Source organism: Armigeres subalbatus, chromosome 2 (assembly GCF_024139115.2).
Source record: "Armigeres subalbatus isolate Guangzhou_Male chromosome 2, GZ_Asu_2, whole genome shotgun sequence".
NCBI lineage: Eukaryota > Metazoa > Arthropoda > Insecta > Diptera > Culicidae > Armigeres > Armigeres subalbatus.
In genome coordinates, this window is record NC_085140.1 from 267,543,123 (window position 1) to 267,567,142 (window position 24,020).

A 24,020-nucleotide genomic window follows, 5' to 3' on the forward strand; every position below is an offset into this window, starting at 1 on the left:
GAACCGTATATGGTAATTTCAGTTCATAAAATCAATATGGTTCTCGATATGGACACTAGAGGGGCTGTCAAAATCATTATTCAATACAAATGAATTACCAATACTTATTAAATATAGACTTGCAGACATGCTTGCTAGCATGATTGAACTAATTCTTTCTTTCTGGCTCAAGACTTCAAGAAAGTTAGAAGTGCGCGGCACGTGTTAAAAGTCGAGGTATTGAATATTGTATTAAAAGCATGTGTGATTTTTGAGTAATTCTTGTTTCTAATTCTTTTAGTTATAGTTGTTCCTTAAAAGCTAATTGTTAAAAAGCTTAAATAAAGTGTTAGTAGTGCAGTTAGTAAATTATTAAAGGTAAAGAAATGTTAATAGTGTTAGAGAAACTTAACCTAAAAATAAATGTACTATATACAGGGTGCTGTGTGGCTAATAAAAGCGGTTCGCATTCCAAGGGAATTGCGTGCACCTGAACCTAGTGGAAAAAGGTAAATGGATCAAAATGATTGCAAAAGTCGTCGAATGAAATCTTATCAGGTCACTAATATCAACCTGAACAGGCCTAACGAGGCCTTTTTCCATTTGTTTAGGCCAGTCGTCTGGATTTCCGGGAGAAACTGGTCCCAAACGCCCAACTTGCATCTATTTTGGAATTTTCCAGAACAAATCAAATCCCTGAGCCAGAAATCTTCCCTGCTGGTACTCCTTTGGGGTAAATAGCAGAAGAGGGATCCTCGACATCACCATTGTCCAACCACGTTTTCGGGACTTTTGTTAGACCATTCTGATCCGGAGTTCGACGCCATTGTTGGAGACGCCATCTTGAATCGACAGGCCGAATCAATCGCTGGAATATCTTGGAAGTGAATCGGGCCCCGGCGATAATAGGCCCGGTCTTCCCCCACGCAGCGAAAGAGAAAATAATTGTTGCGCTCCACCGTCAAGTCGGTTGATTGGCCAATCACTATTGTTTCATTCGGGCGACTTTTATGTGTAGCAGATCGATCCAGAGATTCCCCACCATCACCGTAAGTGAGCCACCGATCCACAGCATCCAGATAAACCGTAAGTCGCGCTGGTATTATTAATTAAACCTAAATGTTGTGCAATAGGCAGTTACGTAAATCGTGATCACAAGGTTAGGCAAATCTAACTAGGTACCCAAAAGTAAGCTAAATAAATGGCATGATGTTTGTACAACAATCGTATTTACCTAAAACCACATAACTTTTTATTAGGAAAAGAAATTTGATGATCTTAGAAATCACATTATCTAATTAATATCGCCCCTTAAATTCGATGCAAACGTTTTAAAACAAAAGTTTCCCACCCCTCGTTTTCTGAAATCTTTCAGAGGGTAGAAAAGGTAAGATCGAGCTAGCAAGTTGGTTTCAACCCTGGTAAATGAACCTCGAGAGTTCATCTGAAATTATGTTGTGATTATGCAGACCCTTCCCTGTATCGAAATGTAAACAGTTCGCATAAAACGACCCTGGGAGTTTCCTATTCGCATTTGGAACAAGGAACGTTACAAAGGAGTTATAATACATAGGAAAATTTGACGAGACAAATTTGTTTAAAGTGTGACGTCAGAAAGCTGCCGTCCGTAGCAGAATCACGAGCGCGCATCGTAGGGAGGTGCTGCAAATATTTATTCACATGGATAGTGTCAGTGGCAGACAAGTGAAATTTTCTCTCAAGATTCCACAATCTACAATATGTTTGATCAAAATGTATCTCAGATACTTAACCATACTCATATTTTTATCAATAAAACAGCAATACTTTAGTTAACACTAAAATTATAATCATAATGAACTACAATGCGTATTGTGTTACAATAATCTCCTTACGTTGTCCCACGTCTATCTTGTGGTCGTGTCTTGTACACAACCCTTCTGATTTTTGCCTTTCTCGTATACTAAGTATACGTAAAGGCTTTATGATCACTCCAAAACCAAACTTTTGATAGAAGGCTCGGAGACCCATAGTGTTAAATACCAATCGACTCAGCTCGACGAATTGAGGTGATGTCTGTTTGTGTGTACACTTTTTGGAACTTAGCATTACTTGCAACAAGTCCCATTCGACTGAGAATCCTGTCCCATTGTTAGCTATTGAAAATTGGCTAGATTGGACTATGGGATCAGACGTTATGGCCAAAATACTATTTTCTATGCGCAAAACACGCTAAAAAGCACTCATATTTTTTATTTTTTTTCGCTTGAGAAAGTCACCAACACCGCTAGGTGGATTAATCAGGGTTTTTTTCTTTGTGAGTGGTTGAATTGATTTTGAACTGCTTTAAATAAATAGTTACACTGCAGCTAGAAAGTATTTGAACAGCTAGTCAAATGAGAGAGATCTGAGGAGGTGAAAGTATTTTTTTCACTTTTCGGTCGTTTTATTTTATTAGTATAGGTCTATTTACTGGAAAGGCTGGCCTAATCGCAACCACGGATGGCTTACTATTCGAACGAGATCGTTTTAAGTGTTTTAGGGTCAAGTGTCCGGTGATGAAAAAGGCCGAGAAGGCAATAGTGACGTCGTCAGCGTAAATCCAATTAATATTCAGAACACCGACGTTTTCTTTGAGAGGCCTTCCAGCTGTGAAGCCCTTACGCTTCCGTGCCAGCCAACTCGTTTCCCTCCCATCTTTTGGGAAAACTTGAACCCTCCCCATAAGGGTCTCACTGGTCGGGCAACCCACAACGTGGTAGATGGTCTCCTTTGGGGGGTGGCGCTTAAGTCATCATCTCCTTTAAGTCACCTATTCTAGGGAACTCGTGAGGTGACGGATTGCACATATTTTATATCATTGAGTTTCCGGGTTAGAAAAGAAATATGAAGCTAGCAATAATAAGTTATAAAAGACAGTAAAGTACAGTGAAGTGGGCAGTTCTCTTTATATGACCGACAAGGCCCCCGTAGAAGTCGTTTCCCAGTGAAACCAGCCTATCACCACATAGCTACAAAATTGATGAGTTTATCTGTCGAACAATATGTAAATTTTGTAATTCGGCTAGAATTTGACTACTCTATAAGCATTTAAATTTCTGGGTCAATATTACCTTAACATCTTATTCGTAAGTTTTTTTTTTTCAATGTTCGTAGAAGGCCAAGTTTTAGAGTTCCAACCTCTGTTTAAACGTCGTGGGTTGCATTCTTGATTGTTTTTTTCTTTTTTTTTCTTGAGCAAGGGTAAACGGAAATCTGCAAACAGACACCTGAGGAGGTTAACTCAGGTAGTGTGGGGATGGGATCACCCGACCCACTAAAACCAAAACCCTTTCGCCAGACCGTATCCCCCGGCCCGCAATTAAGCAATACATCAGGGGAGGACTATTGAGAACGCTCACGCCTATGCTAACGCACTCGTCGTTATAACGCAACATCGACTTCAAGGGTGGTAACCTCACCACCCATCCATATGGCAAGCTATGATAGTAACCTATCGGTCTGTATCATAAACTTGCGTAGGAGACGAGCATCCCGACAACAAACGACACGCGTGAACCGCAATGACCTCTATATCTACATACGGAGGTCCCCGCAGCCCACCAGCGACGATTTTGTTGTTGGGATGAGCATGGCATTCACTGCATCACAGTAGTCTCTATTGCAGCTGCTAGTTTTGTTCAAGACGCCACCAGAGCGCTGTAGTTTCGACATAATCTGTTGAGACGCTGTGTTCACCGCATTCCATATAACCTCTTCCCGACACATCCTCTCAACGAGGCCGTCCGGGGTTGTATCCATGCCGCTGACAAGCAGCATGGCATGGCGTTCAACATCGAATCGCGGGCATGTAAACATCACATGCTCTGTCGATTTTACCTCACCTACACATTCCGGCCACTCCGCAGAACCCGAACATACGCAGGAACTTCATAAAGCAGCCATGTTCAGACAATACCTGTGATAGGTGGAAGTTGACCTGACCATGCTTCCTACTCACCCAATTCGATACCTCCGGAATCAGTCTGTGGGTCCAACGACATTTGACTGCAGTGTCCCATGCTTTTTCTGGAATTGTCCCAGTGTCCCATTCTGGAATTTGGAAAACTTCAAATATGCTTGCAAGTTCGAATAAAGTGCATTAAGTGAAAACCAATTTGCTCTAAACATTGTTTCAAGAAAATGCAAATCATTCAAATGTGCGACCAAGGGCGTCAACATATGCAAACCCCTGAATCAAAGCAAATGAGACGGTGGCTTCCCAGCACTGACTGCTGGTAGCAGCCGTAAACAAATACCGACGATGGAAGAAACAAAAAAGCCGACCCAACTGAATTCTAATCAAAAAGGATTTTAATCATCCTGGTCCTTTTGAGGCCCCGAAAGGCGAATGCATTCGGAGCCGGAGCCGGATCCAGTTACCGACTACCAGCAGCGAGCGAGCGGAGGACGTGGGTTGTTTCTTTCGGAAGTCGCATTCGTAACCCAGTCAGTGCTAAGGTTTTGCTAAGTAACTGGGCCTATTTGCCTCTTGGCTTCTGTGCATCGCATTGCACTCATTGCTCCCAGTTCAGCCCAAACCACTGCTCCCGGTTGGTACGCAAATAGAAGGGCTACGGGGTAGTAAATAGAACCGACAATCCATTCACACAGGACTTGTTTTGGTCTCACTGAAGGGAGTGAAAAGTTTGCTTGCTAAGATTTTATCAGGTGGTGTAATGAACTTCAGGATGGGTCTTCTGGTTTAGAAAAAAAAACAACTTTTTGAAACTGGTTTCCTTCTGACATTTGGGGGAGCACTGGCTTGGAATCTGATTCATTCCTGGTAGCATTGATGGTTTTTCGGTTCTAAATCAGTCTTCAAAAGCTATCTTGGACGTCATAAAATATAAAATTTACACGGGATGCTGAACAGCATTGACATTGTGATGCGGACAATTCATTCATTTATGGTAAAAATTGAATGCAAACGATTCACTTACGTAACATTAACTTTCCTTGTTTCCAGCCTTCTCTACTCAGTCGAGTTTCTACCAAACGATTTGATTATTTGTACATGGGAAGATTCCTATATTACCAAATATGATTGATTGATTCGATATGATAATCGAATTGATGTAACGATTTCACTGACGTATCGAATAAAAGACGAATAAGGCCTGATAAATTAGAGAGGTTTTTGTTTCTGTTATTTTATTTTAAGCCTATTTCTTTTTACTGTACAAATTACAAGGAGTTCAACAGATTTTCTCATGGAAAATTGTTAGAATGTCCGGTGGAAAATCAGAGTAATTACGTTTAAAAATTCAGAAGGGTTTTCTCTAGAAATAAATTAACAACAATTTTTCCGTTGTAGCTCAGAAAAATATACGGTGAATGTTTGGAGAAAAAACGCTGTGGAAGTCTTATGAACTTTACCTGGAGATTTAAAAGAAAATCTCGTAAAATTTTAGAATATTTTTTTATAAAAATTCAGAAGAAATATCCCGTGGATATTTGGAACATCTTCCCGGGGAAATTGAAAAGATTTTCTCGCGAAAATTCAAGAAAAAAAAATTCACGGAAATTCAGAAGCCGTATCAGCTTACAGCAACGTCTGTTTCTCACGTTAGGAGAAGCTGCAAAACTATGCATAATGATCTGCTGGGTTTTGAAGGTGTTTGGTGCAAACCGTCAAAAGCCGCCAAGCCGTCAAAAAAACTAATAACAAATAGCACGACTTCATGAATCGACTGGTCACAAAAACTGATGAGGCGTTCGTTGCTTGCTCGGCGTTGGTGTAACTTGTATGTTTTATATTCATCGAAGTTAAAATACGGAGTTATTTTAAAAGTCAGTGACGCATCTCTACTCCTCCATTCCTCCGAAAATTCCATTATTGATTTCATTTTTGGTATAATTTCTGTATAAATTTTCGGTGGAATTCCTGGAGAAATTTTTTGAATTTTTTTTTCAAGAAAGTATTCACAACTTTTACGGAAAATTTCATGGAATTTACACAATAAATTCGAAGATTTTTCACGACATTTTCAGGAATGTTTACTGGCAATATCATATTTTTTTATGAGAAACAGCACGAAAGAATTATCTGAAGAATTCCCTGCAGAACTAATAAAGGAATTTTTGGAGGATTTCTTGGAGTAAATAATGGTGGATTTTTTGGATATATTCTCGGCGAAATTGTTGGTGGAATTCCTGAAAACATTGCCGAAGAAGTTGCAGGAGAGTGCAGGATTTTTATAATCATTGTTAAAGCCGATTTTATACTTTTTCTGAATACTAAGTTCGCTAATAATTTTCAAAAAAATATTTGGTAAGCAATAAATCATGCATTTTTAAATCAATCCAGTACAAAACGCTGACTTCAACGCCCAGCACAACGCGACGCGCAACGCGCTATTGTGATCCAGCCTTTGATGTTGGTTATGGATTTGGTTTTTGGAACTTAGGAACTTAGAAATAGTACCAAGCGCTAATGTTCATGTGTTTTCATAAAACTACGATTCAGAAGACCTAAAAAAAGTTGCCCCATCCCCCCCATACTCGAAATCTTGGATACGCCCATGGTTGACGCTGCTTCCTTGTAATACGGTTACGTATCGGGCCATTTCTCGTGGAGTTCTTAGATTCGGTAGGGTTTTCAGTTATGTACGTATCTTGATTAAAAGTAAAAGGTTCCGGTTTTGCATCTACTAAATGGTCTCCATGTTTTAAATCGTTGAATGGACTGCTGGAAAAAAAGATCTTTACATGGTTAACGTGTCTGTCAAATTCCACCCCAGTGGAGAGATTTTTCAATGTTAGGCGAGTTCCACTTCTCTTCAGTACAACATGAGGTTGTGGGTCAAAGGTGGGAGTAAGCTTATTTCGTTAGATTACATTCTTGACTATCGCATGATCATTGATATCGACGGCAGAACTTTTGGCTTTTTGACGTAGGACTTACGTCTTTCTTTACTATACTGGGTGTCATTTAGATTTTTGGAAATCGAGAGCGTTACGCTGGAAGGGAAGATTTTGAACGTTACTAGCGCCTTTATCTTTCGATGGATTTTTGAGATTTATATATCAATCGACTCGGACACTCTCCACCATTTTGCCTATTTCATCGAAACTTAAGATTATTAACAATAACCTATTGAAACTTTCAATTCTTGTCAAAGCCAGTTAAAATTTCATATGTAACCAATCCCGTGCATTCCTAACAAGAACATCAGAATGCGGTATGTCACGGGCCTTCGGGTTCACCGCAATATTTTCTTTGTGTATAAAAGAAGCAGTGCCTGTCGTGTGCGAGTCATTACAATTTGTGACAGCAGCGCGTACTGACGTGCCTTTTGCTCGCGCATTTTTCGTTTTGTTCGTTCGTTCGCTGTGTTTACCTACACAGCGACAGCATGCAGTCGCCAGTGCCAGCGGTAGAGCTGCCGGTGGGTCTGCGAATATGCATGAAAGAAGTGGGCGCATTTTTTTTGTCATTCTGTGCTTGATGATGATCGGATGCAGTGGTGTCTGTTGCGATGGATGCAATCGCCCGCAGTTCACGGCTTGAGACCGATGATGGCTAAGGTAGCGAGGGCAGCGGTGTTGGATGAAGAAGAATAAAATTAGAGAGATGTAGTCTGCTCATCCACGAAAAAAGATTGGTTTCATAATCCACATAATCCCAGGATGGGTACGAGCCATGTCGTATGACTGACCATATGTTAAGTTGAGCTTGGTACTAAACGACACGTACATTAAAACATGGTTATACTATAACCGTTCTGATTCCCCAGCTAAAAAATCAACTACACTGATGAAAATAAAAATTTGATTCAAATAATTATTTCATTTATTTGCAGTAGGCATTAGCAATTAAAGATGCACAATCAGCAATAGTGTTAATATCCATTTTAGATTAGGAAATTTCGCTGTATTACATGTAAATGTTTTAGAAAAATCCGCAAAAAATAATTTCCAGAAGAATACTTAAATAAACTTTATCTTATTCTTTGTTTTTCATTTTCTGAGAAATTGAATTATTAAACTTGACGTCGACTCGGAGTTTGGAATCAAAACATTAAATAATTTTTCGTTGACGTATTAGCAGTACCTCCTCTATTTTAGTAGGGTTACTGCTCCTTGATTTGTTTATTATTGTTGTGATTTTTTTCAGCAGTAAGCACGCATGTTAGCAAAAAAAGCAACGAAATTGGTGCTGTATTTCTTTGTTTGGAAAACGGGACAGTTCCCCCAAAATAGCACATTTTGCCTAAGTCTGAAAATAGAATTTTTAAACTTCAAATACTATCATCAATAAGAAATCTATAAATGCCCTACATTTGCTTGAGTAAATAAGGGCTTAATAGTTAGAAACAAAGCAATTCTAATTATGTATTTAATTATTAGTTTTATTTCCAGAGTTTTTGAATAAACAAATTGCTAATAATTCTACACAGCATGGAAGTTGTCGTTTCCAATATCAATACCTATAATCAAACTCCATAGATCCAAAAGTTAGAAGTTAAATGTAAATACGTTACATTTATACAGGTCCTACGTCTACTCGCGGTTATGTTAAAACATTACCCTTTGCTCGTTTTTTTCTATGATTTCCATGAATCCTCCCTTTCTCCTTTTCTTTTGTATCTGCATCTGCAACTTCTTTCCTGATTTCGTGCCTTCCGTTGGTTAAAATATCAGGTACTTTATCTCTTAAATTCCGTCCAAATAGAAGCTTTGCTGGTGATAGTTTAGTGACCGTATGTGGTGTGTTGCGGTAAGCTAACAGAAAATCGTACAGATAATTTTCCCAATCTCTAGCCATTGCAATGCTGATTTTCACAATTTTTAGTAGGGTTCTGTTGTGGCGTTCTACTAATCCGTTCTGGAACGGCGCATATGGAATTGAGTGGATCAGAGTAATTCTAAAAGTTTTACAGAAAATGGCGAATTCCTCAGATGCAAAAGGAGGCCCATTATCACACACTAGTTCATCAGGGTAGCCAAATTTTGCAAAGATTGTCCTAAGTTTGAAAATCGTTGTTTTAGCGGTTGTTGAAGTCAAAATTTCAATTTCAGGATATCTCGAAAAATAATCCTCTACTTCTAGTAGGTGCACCCCGTTCGTCATTTCTGTGAAATATATTGCTAACTTTTTCCAAGGTCAATCCGGTAAGGGTGATCTAACCATGGTGTGGGGTTTGAGTAAGTAACCATCAGCGTGTGATTATACATTAACATCTCAGCGTGTCGATCAGTACGCAGAAAGCCCTGACTCGGCCTCTTCTGGTCAGACCTCCGTGGCGTGAACACGCACCCACGGAGAGCTGCTGTCATAACAATTCGCTCCGGCCATTTGGGGCCACACATTTTGGCGATCCTGCCAGGGTATTTGTTGGATCCTGACGCTGATTTCAAAAGGTGAGTTGAATTCAATTGTTAAGGTCACTCCTGACGGAATCCAGGTTTCAAAGTGCTCGCGTTTTCGGGGGCACACCACTCGACACGGAAGCAACGCACAACTGTCATTTTTATTTTTTCACGCTTGCTGCGACGCAGCAAACTTAAATCAACAAAAATGACAGTTGTGCATCGCCTCCGTATCGAGTAGTGTGCGCCCGAAAACGCGAGCACTTTGAAACTTGGATTCTGTCAGGAGTGACCTTAATGTGCTAATGTGTTAAAATATTTGATGATTAAAAAAACACAAGGCAATGGGTTTGTATTGCTGCAAAGCGCGTCTGGAAGAACGCTGGAAAATGGATTGTGGTTTGTAAAATCACAAAATTGGAAAATTAATTGTGGTTTAGAAAATCACAAATCGTGTTTGGAAAACCGCTGAAAAATGGATTGTGGTTTGGAAAATCACAAAGCGTGTCTGGAAGACCGCTGGAAAATTGATTGTGGTTTGGAAAATCAAGAAAGCGTGTATGAAAGACCGCTGGAAAATGGATTGTGGTTTTGAAAATCACAAAGCGCGTCTGAAAGACCGCTGGAAAATGGATTGTGGTTTAGAAAATCACCAATCGTGTCTGGAAGACCACTGAAAAATGGATTGTAGTTTGGAAAATCACAAAGCGTGTCTGGAAGACCGCTGGAAAATGGATTGTGGTTTGAAAAATCACAAAGCCTGGGAGACCGCTGGAAAATGGTTTGTTGTTTGCAATATCACAAGGCATGTCTGGGAGACTGCCGAGAAAAGGGTTAACAATCCAGAAAATCCCAAGCATTGATTTTGGATAAAATAAATTTAGCTTGAAATGTATAACTTGGCGACTTTAGTGTACATGAGACTACCAGTTTAGTTAGATCTAACGAAATCTGAGAGATATGGAGATCTATCGTATGCTACAAAGTTGTTTGGAAGGCTTAATATATTATCTTGAAGTTTATTTTGGAATTTACTGACTTAGTAGTCGTAGCGAAATTACCCGTTGGATGAGATATCCAACATTCACGAAACTCAAACGTTGCCAGCATTCACAAAGTCATAAGTTTGGAGTTATTGGCTAATAGTACTGGTTAACATATGTTTAAAATTTAGGTATATACTTATGCTATCTCATTTAAGTATGATATCTCTGCGAAATTTTAGATAAATATCATATCCTAGGCCAGATGTTCTTAAACTACTTGTACATGCGACCCACCTAGCAGAATCGCATATTGCTTGCGACCCTCCCATATTGGCTTTGAGAACTTTGATAAAAATGAGTTCGCTTTAGATTGAACAAACCATTATGAATTGCGTCATATCCCATCATTATAATACTTTGAATGGATTGGAAATTATTTGGAATTCGAACGGATTTAGATAGGATTTGGATTAGATTTTGGTTGTATTTGGATTTGATTGGAATGGATTTGAATGGATTTGGATTAGATTTGGACTGGATTTGGATTGGATTTAGATTTGGATCAGAATTGCATTGGATTGGATTTGGATTTGAAACGGATTTAGATAGGATTTGGATCGGATTTGGATTAGATTTTGATTGGATTGGATTTGGAATGGATGTAGAATGGATTTGTATTGGATTTAGATTGGATTATGATTGGATGTTGATTAGAATTGGATTGAATGTGGCTTGGACTTTTATTGGAATTGGATAGAATTTGGATTGGATTTGAATTGTTTAGATTTCATTATATTTGGCAAAATCTCAAAATGTATTGTTCTCCATTCACTACATAGATCCAAATCAAATGGCTGTGATAGATTTGTGGGACAAATAGGGACAAAAGTTTGAATCAAGATTCGTCTTTCGCAACCCATCATTGATCAGCCAACGACCTCCCTGGGAGTCGAGGCCCACAGTTTGGGAACACATGTTCTAAGCGGTTGTTAGCAAGTTCTACATCGATATGTTGAAGGTCAGCTTGCTGGTATTACTATATATGAAGCTGATTGTTGGATTTAATGGATGGTATAAGATATTAAGATTATTGCTACAATATAAAATGTTTCTTGTGAGATCAATACCATAACACTAGGTACCAATTTCGTTCAACATTTAAATGATACAACTTATTGACTTGCATTTCGTTGTTCTGATTGAAAACCACGATGATCAGACATGTTTATTTTGGAGTTTAGTTTTAAAGGAAATTATCGGTTTCTTAAAAGCAATACCTTTAAAAAAATCATTGCGTTCTATGCTAGAGCCTTTTTTTGCCTTTTTTGAATGAAAGAAGAAGGGAAATGTGGGGTTTGAGTAAGTTACCATCAGCGTGTGATTATATATGACCACCTCAGCGTGTCAATCGGTAAGCAGCAAGCCATGACTCGGCCTCTTCTGGTCAGACCTCCGTGGCGTGAACACGCACCCACGCACTATGGGGCGGCTCCATACAAGTAGGTGGCCGAAAATATTTTCATTTCATTTCTGCAATATTTCACACTTATATCGTAGATTATTGTCTAAAAGATGTGAAATACTTGTTTTGCAGGTCGTTATTACTTCTAAGGTCTCCAAACTCCCTGGAATACAGACCTTTGATCACTATGGAATATATCCCTTTTATCTACGAATGTCTCATGTACACAGCAGTCTATAGATGTGTATTTTATTGCAGCGCAGACCTGTAGAGTTCAAACTAGAAAATTGTATACTGTTTTTATGTGAATTGAGTTGTACAGATGTTCTAAGTTGCACAAGGACTCCGTCAAATACAGGCCATTGCATCTACATACGTAACAGGTTGTCTTTGTAGGATTTTTCAGATTGGTTCAGGCTCTTAACCCGTAAAACAAGTAAAGGGAATACAATATAAAGCTCTATTAAAGCTAAACGAACTCCATGCAATAAAAGCTTCAAGATATATAAGTATACTACATGAACATCCTCAACAAAATCATCATTTATTTCTTCAAGATCGATTAAAATATCTGCTATGGTATATTTTTCTGTACTCGAATCTGTTGTATTGCAAGAAGTTTCAGTCACTAAAAAACTTTGAACATCTTCTGGATATTCCAGATTAGATTTATTTTGAAGTCGCTTACCTAAGTTGAGGGAGCTTATCAAAGGATCCGACGAGTTCATAGCACGAATAAAAACGTCATGTAAATTTTCTTTTCTTGAGGTTTTCCTGGCATGATGAGTCCGACTTTTTTTAAGTGCTTGTGTTGACACTCAGCTGCTTCTTCAGCCAACATTCCAAGTGGTGCTGGTGAATCAATAATTATATATTCCAAAGCTTTTTCAACGCGATCTACCTGACGTCCCTCGTGAGCTCTAAATACTTCAATGAGTTGCCTATAATTCATGATTCACCAAATAATAAGTACAAACACTTCACACGATTTACCTTCGCAATCACAGCTCACTATGCACTCAGATAGACATTCATAAATGTTCTGTTTATTTATTTCACCTAGGTACATATCAATAATTATCGAAAGATGTCCTTAGGTACAGACATTTTTGCTTCTTGTATTCACATATTGGATTTTAATTAATATCAAAATTTTACTTTTTATGAAATAATTTCAAATGAAGCCTAGAGTATTTTCGTAACCCTCAAGAGTATATTGTTTTTTTTTTCATATTTATTTGCTTGATACTTGATAGATAATGAGTTGCCTCCTCTTGGTGAGCCTACGCCAAATGGAGTATCATATAGCTGCATAAGCTATCGTGTACACGGTCTACCACGAAGCCTACGACACTTTTCGTGTTATCTACTATCTCTATTTTAACTGTTCTTAATGCTCTTTTGTCATACGCATGGGATTTGTATCCAGCCCATCACAGTCTGCCGTGTATTATGAGAATAATTACATTTAATGTTTCAAAATTAATGACTTTTTTTTCGAAAAAGTGATCGGAATCGCAGATTTGCAGCCATAAGCAGCTGGAATTTGTTTTAATGCCTTCTGGGAGGTCTAAAGAAAGTCGTAGTGGTAGTCGCTAAGCGAAACTTTGAGAAACTTTTTTTGTATGGAACTTTTTGTATGGATTTTTTTTTTTCTTCGGGTCATTTTCGGATGTTTCACTACCTATTTTCCCATAATTAACCCGTTCTTCGCAAGCCCATGAAACAAGCTTTCAGAAACTTTTTAAAGAGTTGGAAAAGAGCTACTGTAGCCGAAGATATTGACAGTTGAATAATGCATTGATTTTTCAAGAACTAAAAAGTGTCTGGCTCTAATGCCTATATCTTAATAACCATATGGCTTAGAGTGCTGATATGCTGGGGTTTAATGATCCAAAGCATTAGCATTTAGTAGGTCAACTTGAATTACGAATCAGAGAAAGTCGATTTTTTTATTTTCGGCCACCTGATTCCCCATAGTGGAGTGTAGTGACGAACTCAAGGCTCAAGCAGTCCGTGGACGTACTGGAAAAAACCTGGTTTTATGGCGCACTTGGTGCACACACTCTCCTAGGGTTTCACAACGGCGAGAAACCGTGATGGCGTTTTATAATAAAACCGCGAGGTCCTGGTGCCACGATAGGGACACAAAATGGCGGTTAAAGGTCAAATAGGGAACAGGGGCTAGCCTGGGAGTTTGTCTCAGCTGATGAGTAGTAGTAAATTACCTGTATGTCCAGATTTCGACGTCAAACGTTTTCTTCCACTTTCACTCTTTCAAATTTTCCGACTGTAACTTTTCTCTGCTTTTTCAAAACTATAACCTTCTAATCAACCTTTTCTCTCGACTATCACCAGGCTAATGATGAGTCCTTTGTATGATCGTTGACCCCCAGGCCTTTGGTCGTTGACCCGCTGACATCCATAAATTCCGCCACATACTGCCCACCCAGTTCGCCACCCCCATAGCCACCCATTCGATGTTTTTGATCGACCAGAACAATCGCAATTGCACAGGGAACCAATGGATGGATGCATGGGATTTGCTCTCCAACCTCAATGTGCACAGTCCGAGAGCTCAAGTATTATTGGATGGTCGATAACGGCCCTGGCCACGTCCTCACGGTCATCGGGGATGGAAAGGAATTGATGATGCAATCACTCGCCCACTGCAAGCCGAGAACACCTCTGCACTCGACACGAGTTCCTGTCCAATTTTATTGGAATCTGGGGGTTAGGTTTTATGACAGAGGTTCGTTTTGGTTAACGGGTTGCCAATATGAAGTAATGAAATGGTGGTATATAGGGTAAGACGGTATAATGCGCCCCACATGGCCAAAACGCCCCCCTTTGATTTCTAGAAAACTATAACTAATTAAGGATCAAAATCAATTGGTACCCATAAGTATTTGTAAGCCCTTTTAATGTTTGTTTGCTCAACATTATGGAGCGACTCTGGCATACTGTCCGCAAAACTTGCACTGGAACACTCAGTTGGGCAACAAAATAACTTTTCTCAGTGGTTAATATGGTATAAAATTGCTTCCATCTTCAAAAATGTAACGATTTTCGAAAACATGTTTCACTGGCCAAAGCGCCCCAGTGTAGGTACTAGGCAGGACGATATGCCCTTACCAACTGGACACAAGCGCAGCGAGCTTACAGCAGTTGCTTCCAAATTGTATGGAAAATATTGAAATGTAATTCACACCTGCTTAAATGGACCTATGTTGGTTTTTTAATGTCAAGCGCATAAGGATTTGTAGCGTTTTTGTTATGGGATTGATAAAATACCAATGAAGGGCTTTAAAACGTCTTTGGTTAAGGTGGAGCATATTGCCCAGGCACTTTTTGAAATTCATTTTTCACGACTTTTCAAAAAAGCTTTATTACGTGTTATCTGTAATATTTGTATATGACTACTCACGGGCAATGGATTTGCGACTTCCTGGACTACCAAATAACACAAAGTTTGCATAAATTGCGTTGAAAAGTAAAAAGTTATCGAGGAGTAGCCTTAGTGGGAGCATATTATACCGTCTTACCCTATTCTAATTGGATGCCGAAACGAGCTTTTTTGCTCATTCCGAATACTAACAGTTATCTGCTAGAACTAATCAAGTTGTAGGTATAGGGATAGATGATGGAAACGGTATGAACATGAACATGAGAAATATATGAAAAGAAACAAAGTAAGAGGAAAGGACCACCAAGCCCGTCTTTTCTTAGAAATTGGTCAAGGTATTCTCCACAAAAATACCTATAGGAACTGCTCCATGAATTTTTATTTTCAAGAAGAATTTTCGGATTCAGGAAGGAGTTCTCCTGGGAATAGCCGATGGAGTTCTTGAGTTCTTAAGGATTTTTTGGGAGAAATTTCAGAATAAATTTGCGAAGGAACGCCTAGTTTGAATCTTTGCATGAATTTCTGGATACATTGAAGGAATTCATAAAGGCATTTTGAAATAATTTCTCAATGGACTTCCTGAAGGAATGCTCGCAGTTGTGGAAGAAACTCCAGAAAAAAATCGCTAAAGAAATCCTAGTTTGAATCTCTGGACAAAAAATTGGATTAGGTCTTAGGCAGCAGAGGGGTGTAAATGACATTTTGATCAAAGCTGAGTTAACTACAGCAAAAAAATATTTTTTATTATTTATTATGGTTCTCGAGCTTTGTGGCAATATGTTGATATAGTTTGTACGATGTTTATGAAAAATGTGAAAATTCACAGAAGCTTGGTAATTTTTTGAACTTCCATACAAATTGCTCGAATTTTTCTCAAAACTAACTTTTTGTCACTTACACCTCTATGCATTTGACCCCCTCAACTGTTTCTGTTCTTAATTAATTTGGTTTAGGCCTAGACATGCAGCTTAATCAAAATGTTTCCTTTTTTTCTTTCTTCTCTTTTAGTGGCATTTGTAAGGCTTCAGTAAGCTATCTATAGTCACGTTACCCACACCGCGGCGCTGGTGCGTGAGTAAGTGACTAAGAATTAACGTGGCTTATTCAAGGGTGTTCCGGCTCGTTCTACCACGGATGACCAGGTGAATGCACTGCACATGGACCCAACAGACAGCATCATCTGAGGGGATAACCTCCTGGTCATCCATAAGTCTTATCGCGCTGGTGAAGATGTATAGCTAACGCGATTAAGCATTTGGTTAATCAGCCGCAGTATAATAGACAGACGTTCCTCGAAACGTATTTTTTCATGCTAGCTGATGTTAGAAGGACGTACAACAGTGACTAGGTTGTACTAACAGCTAAGTACGCAATCCTTAGCTGGCGACTATTTGGCATTAATCTACCCACGAAGGGGCCGTCCACAAAGTACGTCACGCTCCTAGGGGGGAGGGGGGTTACGAGCAGCGTGACGACTCATACAAAAATTTTAGAGATTCAATACAAAAAGTGTGACGAAGGGGGGAGGGGGGGTCGAAAATCGCCAATTTTTGCGTGACGTACTTTATGGATCTTCCCGAAAGCGTGAGATGACAACTTATGGGGCCAGAACTATATTGAACGCTTCTTTCTCGATGTCAACCCACCATTTTTATGTTAGTTCATCGTTGTACAAACATATATGGAAATTTCATAAATCAAGATATGAAAATTCTGCTGAATCCATAAAAACTATCTACTATTTATTTGAATTATTATTTTTTCTTTCAATTAGCTAATTACCTACTTTCATTCTGTTTTTTAGGACAGTTAGATTTTTTCTAATTTTCAATATGTTTTTTTTTAACCATAATCTGAACAATGACGAACGTGAAAAACTTCAATGATAATCGTAGCTTAGAATGCATTCGAAAAAAATAAAACGAATCCGAAAGGTAAACCCCACGCATATAACGATTAATCATTAAGTGATTGAAGTTTTCCTTAGTTTCTCAATAATCATGCTTAGTTCGGATGGTATAGAACGAGGGGAATCACCTACGCGAACTGTCTGGTTTCCAAGTCAAATCTGCTTACTCTCACTATTGGTTTAGATATCTGATACCTTCTATGTGCATTGTACAGTGCATATCTATATGATCCGTAGCGTAAACAGAAATAATTGCAACTTGCTCGTTTGTGATGACCAAAGTGCATACTTTTCCAATTTTCATTGCGATTGCATCTAAATAAATGATCCCTCTTGGAAACAGTTGTGAGCGAACGGTGCGCTTGGTCAGCAGAGGAAAAAAAGGCCATGAAATTGGACATCATCGCTCCCAGTAAATGATGATAATAGAGAGACCATAAAGAGTGGGCGGACGTCGGTGATGGTTTCGCCTTTGTGACTTCGGTCTGCGGTTAAAAGGAATGGTTCTAATGAAAGGCTCCAATTTCTTTCAGAGCTTTGTGGATGTTTGTTTTTCTCCCCTGTGAAGTAAGACCAGGTATAGGGTGCAAATAAACAACCCACCCAGTCGGACCGAGGCTAGTCAAGTGGAACGTTTTAATTTCTCATTTGCTTGCACATTCAAACCCGAGGGAAGGATGATTCCAGTATTTGCTCAGTATGATTACTCGTTTGCAATTGAAACGGAACCGGATTCTTCCGGATCTATCGAATGGATACGGCAGTGTTTTGTTCGACACGCGGGTAAGGGTTATTTTGTGAATCCAATCCAATAGCTGCTTGGAACGAAAGAAGGGTTCAACAAAACAGATGAATTCCATAATTTTGCGAATCAGGAAATTGCATTTTTACCAAAGAAAGGTTAACGAAAATTGATTTGACCAATCAAAAACAAAATACGTACACTGAATCTAAATCTGTTTTAAAATCGAAGGATTTATACAAAATTTCATGAATTATGCTGCACTGGAACTATTTGAAATTAAATTAAGTTGTATATTACTCTGACCCCAGCCGTAAGGCGGTATTCTTACTGCCAGAGCCTTGAATATAAAAAAAATATCCAGCTGGCGATAATGATGCCTTTCTTGTGTTTTATATACATAGTACTTTAGCTATGACCCATAATCCGATCAGGGCAATTTTCAATAGGAAAGTATGAGACAGGATTCCCCGTCGAAAAGATCCGGCAATTCGGCTTTGAGAGAGTACGGTCTAAACTGGGCATCATTAGCCAGTGATTGGCACTGCAGAGGTCGCCATCGAATGTACTCGACGCGTGGAATGCGTTCTACAGTGCCTGCTGGATCGCTACAGAGATCGCGAACTCGTTGCTTCGGCTGGAAGTATCGGTAGCGTATGGCTGTTTAAGATTCTGGAAAGCTACTAGATCAGTACGAGACAGATGAAGGCTTGGCTGCTGTGAAAACGGATGTACAATAGCGTGCTGGGGATGAAGCTCCCGCCTGGAATCAAGCTAGTGGATTCGCCGATGACGTAATGATGACTGTAACATGACAGGTTACAAAGTAATGTCGCCTATGCTTGCAAACGCACGTAAACGGCAATAGCGGCACTATCTAGGATGTTTGTGAACAGCTCCGGAGTGTGCTCAAGCTAGCGCAGACTGCCGGCAAGCGTAACGGTTTTAATACTGCGGTACGGAGGTTCAGCTGGGTGTCGGCGTTGAGTGCAAACAGCAACGCCCGAAAGCTGGAGAGTACTCATAAGGATGACGTGCATGAGAATCATAAGCGCTGTATTTCGCGAGGCGATATGTGTACTTGAGTTGGATAGATTCGCCGTCAGATACTGTCCGAGTTGTTCACGATCGAGGCGGGAGCTGAAAGACACAACGTTTGGGTCGGTATCGAAGTGGGCTAAATCACCACCGGGGACCAGTTGAGAAGATCGTGTCAGGCGAATGTACCGGCTTTGGATCGTCGAGGCACCATTGAACCGGAAATTATCTCCATCCGGAATTTTTTGATCGATCTCGGCACTCGTCCGGTCACCAGTTGAAGTGAGAAAGATTTTAGGCTGATCTATGAATATGCTGACCAGGTGAAAAAGTAGTGTTGGTAATGTAAAAAACTTCCACAAATGCGAGTCGTCGGTTTTGGGGAAGCATTCGCCACCGGGGAACTTCCCATCGGAGTAGGACAGATCCGTCCGGGGAATATCTGGTTGCGATCACGTTGGGGCTCGAGGCTTTGGTGTGCTTACTGGCCCAAACAAGGGAGCTTCAACGCAAAAAAGTGCATGAACTATGGAGCCAAAGCGCTCAGAAGTTAATCAGAACATAGAAGAGAGGCACCGTAAAGCACTTGGTTATGAGAGAAGTACGTTAAGTACTGCATATCCCCCAGAAGTATTACTGAAAGGCAGTCCTGGGAGGAATTCTTCTTCTTCTTCTATGGCACTATATTCCAACTGGAACTTGACCTGCTGTTCAACTTTGTATTCTATTAGCATTTCCTTAGTTATTAATTGAAAGCTTTCTATGCCCGTTGCATGAGTATGTATCTTGTGTGGCAAGCACAATGGATACACTATGCCCAGGGTGTCGAGAAAGTTTCCAACCCGAAAACATCCTAGACCGGACCGAGAATCGAACTAGCCATCCGCGGATTGGCAATCCTACGCCAGGGAGAAATTAGAGGGTTGGTTACCAAGAAGTGATCCGTGGTTAGGACCTGACACGGAATAAGCGTGCACCAGTCATTCTGGTACACTTACCGTGTGGTAGTTAGACAACTACTAAACACATGTGCCGGGTCAGTGCATAAAGCATTACCACTTGTAAAAACCCTAATTAATCCATCTAGCAATAATGTTGCCTTTCTCGTACATTATAAAAAAAAGTATTTTGGTCATAGCTTCTGAGCCCATAACCCGACTAGACCAATAATGGGACAAGAATACAATATGTTGCAAGCAGATCAGTTAAGGATAAGTGCCAAAAAAGTGAGCAAGATTTGTTGAGCACATCCACCAGCATAGCCTTTCAGGGCTGCCCAACGTACGGTCCTCGAGCCGGATGCGGCCCTCGGCTCCATTTTTGTGGCCCACGGCGTGTAAGAAAAAATACTTCATGACTGGCCCGCGACCCTTTCTAACTGGCTCCAGAAGCTCCATTCTTATTATTTTTTATTATATACTGCACTGCCTTTAATCGCATATTTATTATAATCGACAAAAATGACTAAAATAAATACTCTCCCTAAACAATTAGAAAATTCCCATAAAAAATAGAAAATTGCCAATAAAGAAATCAGGGTATGAGCAATAAATAAATATAAAATTTCCACAAATAAAACAAAATTTCCATAAACAATTAAAAATTTTCACAAAACAAAAATAAATAAGCACTTTTAAAAGCAAAAATTGCAATTATGAAAGAAGAATTTTCCATAAAAAAATAAAATGTACCACAAAACAAAAATACAAAATTTCCATAAATAAAACAATATTAGCAATAAAAAAATACAAAATTTTCCACAAAAAGATATATTTTTCCCATAAAAAGTTGAAAAAATTTCACAAAATGATCAATGAAGAGCAATAAAAAAAGAAAATTTTCATAAAGAAATATAAAAAAGCAATCAAACTGTGCTTGTTTCCATAGATTACCCCTTCTTTGAAAGCGTTTAAAGTTCATGTAAAATTTCATCAGCTTTATTGCTTTCTTGTATTTTTTATGGAATTTTTTTTTATTACTCGTTATTGATTATTTTGTGGAAAATTTTTAATTTTTTATGGAAAAAAATATTTATTTTGTGGAAAATTTTGTAATTGGTCATATTGGTTTATTTATGGAAATTTTGTATTTTTTTCGTGAAACATTTTTATTTCTTTATGGAAAATTCTTCTTTTATAATTGCTATTTTTGCTTTTAAAAGTGCTTATTCATTTTTGTTTTGTGGAAAATTCTTAATTGTTTATGGAAATTTTGTTTTATTTGTGGAAATTTTATATTTATTTATTATTATTATTATACCCTGATTTCTTTATTGGCAATTTCCTAATTGTTTATGGAAAGTTTCTAATTTTAATGGAAATTCTATTTTGCTGCCGACAAAAATAGGCATGGAAGAAATGAAAAGACGAAGTTTGTGATATGAATGAAATGGAAATGAACTTTAGAACATTTGCAAAAATTACTTTTAAAAAAATCCAATCGAATTCCCAATGGTTGAACGCTTCATTTGGCCGGAAAGGTGATTTGGCCTAACAGGTCATTTGGCAGAATAGGACATTAGGCCGAATATGATATTGAAAATTTGAAAATGAAAACTTATTTATTTATTTCGTCAAACATAATGTAAACTACATTAAAAACTTATAACTATGTTCTATTATAACTAAGGCCGATCCAAATATTAAATTTATTTTATGTCCGACAGCTCTTGGAAAACACGAGGTGGGGGGAATAAAAAAAATAACAAGGAAACAAAAAAAAAGGTCAAAATGGGAAAAATCGCATAAAAAATGGAATTTTAATGGAATATGATAGCAAAAAAATGAATATTTGTAATATATTTATGCAGTAATGAACTTAGCAGAAACTTTAAATACTAAATTAATGATTTCGTGTGTGTTACTTCTACGTGAAGTTAAACGATTTACAATGATATGGAAATGCTACTATCATCTTCCAAACTTGGACGTACATGTTCATGATAGCATTAGAGGCGAAAGTATAGAATTGATAGTTCCGTTAGGATACGGCAGGCATGGAGAATGTTTTTTTTTTTAGAAGTCGATTTGAAAGCGAGCGGAGGGTAATATTTGTGATGGCACATATCGCACGACCTTCCTTCTGCCAAGCTCCTGTATGAAGGGAGAGGGAAGAATATCAGTGTGGAAGCTGATATATCTACACTGGCAAAAGGAAGGTGGTTTGACTTGCTCATATGCCATCGCGTGCGGAAGGATTTGCTATCGACGAGTACTGTCTCCAAATTTCTAATATGACATCAGCATTTAGTCGAATAGCTAAATGCTAAATGCTGATTCCCATCGACTTTGTTTATTTCTCTGTTAGGGTTTTACCGAGCCTGTAACAAACGCGGTGTCATCATCATCAATAGACATAGACCGCTGTCATCATTGAAAAGTAGTATGAAAAAAAAATTGTGCCCGCGACATCCTGGATACGATTTGGCGATGGGCTAAACAATAGCATGACAGTAGCCTGGGTTTTACCACCAGGCGATTTTGGGTCTGCCTCTGCTGCGATGTCCTACAGGATTCCAGCGCTTGCTTGCAGATCTCGTCTCTGCTCTAACGTTGTCTGTGGCCGGCCTATGCCCATTCACACTGTGGAGTTGCCGTTGATATTGGATCGTCGATGGGGCTCAGTATTCGAGATCCAGTTGCGAACCCACCAGGCCCGAGCTGTAAAACATAGACATCGGGTGATGACTACTTGCAAATCTATGTGATCTCTGCCAATACGCACCAAGTCTCACTGGTGTATAACATTACAGATTTCATGTTAGAGTTGAGTATTCGAGGTTTGGTGCGTTGCCTGGACAGATTGAATCTCCATGTTCTATGTTGATCTTGGTCCGCCATCCGACGTTGGCTGGCTTTGGTTTCGACCTTCTCCATTGTTTGCCCGGCTACCGTGCAGTTGGAGTTTGTTGAGTGGGAACATACGATCAGGTCATTCAGTTTACTCTACTTGGTAGAGCGCTGGCGCTGTGGCGTTAGTAGAGCAGTACCATCATCTCGTTCGATTGCCCTAAGGAGGTAGACTGCTAGAGAAGTCCATGATTTGGTCGATGTGAAATAGCTCAAGAGGTATAATACATGCACCCTTGTCTCACGATTCTGTGGTCAATCAGTACCAAATGGAGAGACTCTTGAAATTAAATGACCTGCTCCAGCATGATGCAAAGCGTGACAGAATAGTTCTCACATGGTCGTCCGAAGCAGAATTCTGCCTTTTTTTTTTTTTCTTCCTAAACAATGGAGGGGGAATCTGCTCAACAGACATCCTGGGTTGACCAGGAAGTGCTGGGTTAGGGGCCACCTCCAATGAGGGAGGCAGGACTGCATCCCCGACCAGCTAAACCGTTTCCATTGCCGCCAAGCCCATCGTCCCTTCGGTACAACCAGAAAGTAATGCTTCAAAGGGGGGCCAGTGCATAACGCACCCTCGAGGTTAGCTGCGTGTCCTTGCAGCATCGAACATCGTGACTCGCTTTTTTAGAAGAACACCATGGTATCGTGCCAGCGCATTGCCGGCTTTCCAGGTGGCCTTACCACGCCCTATGTCCTCGGAAGGTGGGCAGGGTCGCGCCTGCTTCCCTCTGCACGACTGGTATCAAGAATGATGATGCCGCGTGCACCCCAAATTGACCTTTCTGCGATAGGGCCTATTCGCCAGCACACAGAGGGACTTGCCGACACGGTGACTACGCCTGCCCCAGCCTTGACGAGGACCCCTTTCCGTCCTCGGGCTCGGAACCCGCCCGGTTGACCGACGCCGCGAAAGCGACGATACCATGTTGTTTTTCACGCGGCCACTTGTTCGATAAAAGGATCGAGTTCGACCACAGGGCACCGGTATGACCCATGAAGCCGACTCCGAACCCTTGGACCACCTCTTATTTGCGCCTGAACTAGCCATCCCTCGAGTCCACGCGCCACCTTCTGTGTAGCTCCGAGACGATTTGGACGATAGCCGATAAAACGGCGTTCCAGCCAACTTCATCTTTACACATCCTCCGAACTAGGTTGTCCGGGGTAGTGTCCAGACCACATGTGGCAAGCATGTGGTCACGCATTGTGCGAAAACGCGGGCACACGAACAACACGTGTTCCGCCGTTTCCTCTAAACCAACGCACACCGGACACTCAGGCGAGGCCGAGTGTCCGAACCGGTGTAGGTACTGT